Raw genomic sequence first — 6386 nt, forward strand, 5'->3', positions numbered from 1 at the left:
CTTTCATCTGTCGCTTTATAAATCCATTTTCTGTTGATTACTCAGTGTCTGTAGGGTGGGCTTGTGAAGTGTGCGTGCGGCTTCCCACAAGCATCTCTCAGTGCTGCAAGGGCACAGTGGGTTGTGGCTTGGCAACAGTATCCACGGCAACAGCTGCTGCAGCAGGCCGATTAACACTTTACCTGCAGGTAGCATCACTGACCTTCTGTTTCATCTCTCTGTCATTTTGAGGGACATTTATAAAGATCAAATTGATTGGTTCAGTGAGCCTGTGGACATGACTGAAGAACTGATAAAGTCAGCTCTTATTTAATGACTGATGTTTTAGATTGTGTCTTATCGTATAGACAGTTACTTTTTTTTTTTTTTTTTTGATATAAGTGGTGATTAGATTAGGTGGCATCAGCTGGATTGTTATCAGCAGCCTTTTTCCTTAAGAACTTCAAGAACAGATTGCCATTATGTGCAAAATGTAATAATAAAATCTCTTTTGTTTGAGAAAATTGTTCTGACCATGTGCAAGATGACCGCTCTGTGATAGGAGAAGGTCATGGTGAGGACACCACTGAGATTTTCCCTCTGTTGCCTCATCCAGTCATTGTCCTTCCACCAGGAGAAAAACATGAATAATTCAGCAGTGTCTGTGTGCATATGCATGCTTGATTATGTTAAAGGGACAGTTCATCCAAAAATGAAAATCCTGTCATTATTTACTCACCCTCACGTCGTTCCATACCTGTACAATATCCCTTTTTTATGTGGAACACAAAGGAAGATATTTTGAAGAATGTTGATATCCAAACAGTTTTGGTGACTGTTGACTTCCATTGTATTTTTGTCCACACAATAAAAGTCAAAAGGAACCGAAACTTCATGTCATACCAAACCTACGTGTTATTTTCTGTGGAGCCCAACATTTTTTTTATTTTTTTTTAAGAATCTCTCTCACAAGAATTTTTCTCACACAGTGATGACCACAGTGAAACAAAGACCAAAAAAGCACCATAAAAGCGTGACTTTTATACCACTTGTGCGCTATAGTCCAGGTTTTTCTTACAGGATAGGTTTATATAATGACAATCATACAAAAGGCATTATTATCTGATCATCTTCTCTGACTTTTATACCACTTGTGCTCTATAGTCCAGGTTTTTCATACAGGTTTGTGTAATGACAGTCATATAAAAGGCATTATTCTCTGATCATCTTCTCCTCTACTGCAGCTCTTAAATTACATATGCGGAGTAGATTGGACATCAACAACATCATGGGCTGGTTTCACAGACAGGGCTTAGACTAAACCAGGATTAGGCCATAGTTCAATTAGGACATTTAAGTAACGGAGTGTCTATTTACACTAAGCGCAAATAGCCCGCCTTGCTGACAAAGGCTATATATACACTAACTCTGCCCACCAACGTGTGATTGGGTTAGTCAACACTGTAAAAAGACGTTTGTTCAACATCAGTTTCAGTGGCGTTGATGGTAAGGCTCGTGCTTTTTGATGCGATCGACCCGAATTCGAACCCGCCTTTTGCCGAACTTTCTCCCTTTTCAAATCTCATACCGCATCGGAAAGGCATTTATTTTCAATAAAAATTAAGGAAATAATCAAAAAGTTGAAAATAAATATCGGGTTAGGTATAGGTGTAGGGAGGGCTTTATTGTCCCAATAAGGTGGCATCCATTTATTAGCCTAATTTGAATTAAAACTATAATTTACACTCAATACGTTATTATTGTGTACTGTTTTTGTAATGTAGGCTACTACAATACTGAGGTGCAGATAATTGCTGACGAGACGTGAGACGTGCAGATCCATGTGCAAGCTTTTATTTAAAGCCATGGTCATAAATACAGGCAGGGTCGAGCAATGGCAAACAGGTCTATCATAAGTAAGGCAAAGTGTAATCCAAAACGGGCCTGGGTCGGTCGACAGCGAACAGTATCCAAAGGGGCTTGACGAGAGAGGTTATCAGAAAACGAAGCAATAGTCCAGGCAGGGGAAAACACAATCCAAAACAGGCAGGGCAAGACTAGGAAAACGATCAGGGGCTCTGTAGAGTAACTACAGCTAGGGGAGCGGTAAACGCATACAATACTCGGCAGCGAGGGAAAGAAAGTCCAGGGTTTAAGTAGGGATCAGGTGTGCTTGTGATAGTGCCATCAGCTGTGTGTGCAATCAGTGCAATGGATGATGGGAAATTGAGTCCAGTGTGATGTGTGCTGTGAGAGTCAGTGTGGTGAGCAGCTTTTCGTGTTTTGGACCCACTTCTGTTGCCTACTTGTGCGCCACTCGTAACAGAAGTGGGTCCAAATGCAGTTTAAGATCCTTTAATGATAATCCACAGATAAAATAGATCTGAAATACATGACTGAACCAAGAAGGGTTCACCAGAAACACAGGAGGTAACACTTAACAACAACTCTCCCAGACAATAGCAAACCGGGGCTTGATATACACAAACACAAGACCAAACGGGAAATGGAACACAGCTGAACCAGATAAACACTAATGAAAACACAGCATGATGGGAAATGGAGTCCATGACCAGAACAACAGGCAGAAACACAAAACAGAAATGCCCTCTAATGCCTCACAGTGGTGCCGGCAACTGGGCGTGACACTATTATTTGATCATTGTGTCTTGCTACACCTTGCTCCTGGATTATCTGTTTCTTGTTTGGATTTTTATTAAAAGACTCTGGTTTTGTGGACATTCCTTCGTGCGCTTTATTTAGCAAGCACACGTAACCGGTATACAGATGTAACTTATTTTTGAGGAATTTTTTGATGCATTTTCATTCCAGTTTTTTATGATTGTTAGATTTATAAAAGTAAGGTTAAACTGTTTTGTATGACCATGTAGATGTATTTTGTGTGAACTATAATAAAATTTAAGTCTTGCTAGTTTTTATAAATCCTGTCTTTATTTGAGGTATACATTACATGCTTCATAGTGAAAATGAGTTCTTTGTTGGTTTGCAGTTGCTATATTAATAAAAATGCTGTCATATCACATTTCTGGGGCTTTGTTTTATAGTTAAGTGCAAAAAATAATTCCAAAAATTCTAATTTTGTCCTGTGTCGTGCCCCATACATGTCACAAACTGTTTTGCACCCTGTGGATAGCTAAACATTTCAGATGCCATCTATTGCTGACTGAATAACAGAATTCCCTTTTTTATAGAACCATTTCCACTTGACAAATTAAGTGCAGGTAATCTAGGTATACCTGATCTAAATCTCTGTTTAACACACATGCATTCACACAACGTCTATCATTCTTTCTTTAGGGCATGTCTCTTATCTTGTGATGTCTGGCTGCTCATGTCAGTCTGGTCTCTACAGGATAGTTGAGGAGGTTATTTAGAGTCTATGTGCACTGAGGAGTGGATAACACGTCCAAGTGACTTCAAGTAAGTCCATTTCTACTTTATCTCTCTCACAGGAAGGAAAACTAAATAGAGATGTGTGTCCAAGATAAACAACTGTATGCCTGTCCATGCTGACACTATACAGTATGAAGTCAGTAATAGCATCAAAATTACAGTCTCTAATGATGTTAGTGTGGTAGAGACCAATGTACCAGATGATACAGAGAATGGCAATGGAATATGAGCTAAATAAAGTCTCTGTTTAGGCTTGAGGTGTGAGATGTGGCTCTCAATGCGCATTTGTCACAATGGGACGTTTACAGCTTGTTGGCAGCATTGCAGGGATATAAATCTTTGTATAACTGCAGTGTATGTTATTGCCCACACAGCACAGAGGTCCAGTCACGAGTGTTACCTATCACACACCATATGTGGGCTTGGTACAAGCAAAGGTTGGTTGTTGTGTGTGTGTTCACATACAACAGTAATGTAGCTTATTTCTGTGTGTCCTTTGTACAACAAAATTGTTTACAATTATTTTAGAATTCATATCATACAATATCTCTATTGCTTTTCACTGAGAGAGAAAAAAAAGCACAATGTAATTATCCTTGTCCTCTTGACTCCTGATCCCTAAAGACTCACATAAACTAGAACATGATGGATTATGGGGTCGCTGGATCCAGTGTTGCCAAGTCCGTGGTTTTCCCGTGGAATTGGGCTACTTTAACACTCTATCCGCGGGATGGTTTCATGTCCGTGGGTTGAAGTGATCCCAATAACGTGATATTTAGCCCCTGGAATGTGACTTTTATCAGGGGAACTCCACCAAAAATTTGTATTTTACCCCCCGGAATATGATTTTTACCGGGGGAATCCCCCCCCTGAAAAGTGATTGGGCTAGTTTTGGGCTAGTTTTGAGTAGAAATTGGGCGGGTTTTGTTATGAAAACCTGGCAACCCTGGCTGGATCACAACAGGCACAAAGTTGCTTCCTGCTGTGTTCTTACGTTCCATCCAAAAAAAGGGCACATTGTTCAGATTAACATTGTTAAGACATTTGCTAATACATTTTTAAGATCAAAAGTTGTATTTGTTATCATTAGTTAATACACTCTTAATTAACTTGAACCTGAATATTTTTACTAACATTTACAAAGTTTAATAAATGCTGTAAAAAATATATTTCTCATTGTTAGTTTATGTTACTTAATGCATTAACCAGTGTTAATGAGAGCTAAGTGTTACCATTTAGTTTAGCTTGATGTACAAAAACAACTAAACTAAAGCTGAAATAAAAATGAATAAAATCTATATAGACATGTATGTGATAAAATAAAATAACATAAATATTGATAAAACTAATAAAACTAACAAAAACACAAAACATTAAAAAAACTTTAACTAAAACTGAAATGAAATCAGAAAATCTACATATATAATATTATATCAGTGGTACTAAATCAACACTAATATACAAAATTATTAGCCCCCTATAAAATTGTAATTCTTTTTCAGATATTTCCCAAGCGATGTTTAACAGAGCAAGGGAATTTTAACACAGTATTTCTTATTATGTTTTTCATCTGGAGAAAGCCTTATTTATTTCAATTTGCCTGGAATAAAATAATGCTAAGGTAAATATTATTAGCCCCCTTAATAAATGATCCGTTTGATTGGCTACGGAACAAACCACTGTTGTCCAATGACTTGCCTAACTAACCTAACTTGACTAATTAACCAAATTAATCCTTTAAGCCTTTAAATTGCACTGTAAGATGAGGATTAGAATCTTGCAAACAACTAGTGAAATAATATGTACTGTCATTATGGCAAAGACAAAAGAAAATTAGTTTAGGCTGGAGAAAAAGAATTGCTAATGCTCACAAAGGAGGAGAAGCATATACACGTTCATCTAAGCTTTTTCAGGTGTCAAGAATTGGCGTGAGAAGTATTCTCAAGAAGTTTGAAGAGACCCGCACAGTGGAGAATAGAGGCAGGAAGCGAAAGATTTCAAAAACGTTGGAAAGAAAACTAGTGAGGGAGGTTTCTAAAGACCCAAGAACAACTGCAAAGACACTAGTGAATGATTTAGCTAGATTTGGGACTGATGTTTCAACAAAGACAGTCACTAGAGGCCTACACAGGAATGGACTGCGAGGTTGCCAACCAAGAAAAACTCCATTTCTGAAGAAGAGACACCTCCAAGCTAGACTGACGTTTGAAGGACAACCTGGAGAAAAATTGTGACCCTGGACCACAAAACCAGTCTTAAGTCGCATGGGTATATTTGTAGCAATAGCCAAAAATACAAATGGGTCAAAATTATTGATTTTTCTTAGAAGTAAAGATCATGTTATATGAAGATATTTTGTGAATTTGTTACCATAAATATATGAAAACTTAATTTTTGAATTTCTAAGGACTTCATTTGGACAACTTTAAAGGCGATTTTCTCAATATTTAGATTTTCACTGTTCGGTTTTACAGTACTTTGCATTAGCTGCTGGCTATATCAATAACATCACATCCACCACACATTGCAAATAGTGATAACCTGTACTTGTTACCTTAACGATCTTTTTCTACTTGATTCAACCTGTATTTCTTAACATATTTAGATTCAGTGATATTAAATAACAAGTTATGGAGAGTTATATAGGTTACCTTTTTTTTCAGTGCACTTAGGTCAAGAAATGTAAGACAGTAATATCTCATCACCTTTCAGGTAGACTGGAAAGTTGGCCAAATTGATTATTGCTCATATTTCAGGTGGCCTACCTTAATAGAAATGCATCAGCTGTTTAGTTTTAAACCACAAAATCTTCAAATATTATGGATATTGACAGTTAATGTCTTGAGTTCTACTGCAAAAGCAAATTAATTGTTATAATGCTTGATACAAAAAACATGTCTGTCATTAATTTGGTAACAGTTTCACCAGCCATTTTGGGAGAGATTTCAGAAATCACATTAAATTTAACAAGGACAGAAACATTAAGGTGGGCT

This window comes from Onychostoma macrolepis, chromosome 01 (assembly GCF_012432095.1).
Source record: "Onychostoma macrolepis isolate SWU-2019 chromosome 01, ASM1243209v1, whole genome shotgun sequence".
Taxonomy (NCBI): domain Eukaryota; kingdom Metazoa; phylum Chordata; class Actinopteri; order Cypriniformes; family Cyprinidae; genus Onychostoma; species Onychostoma macrolepis.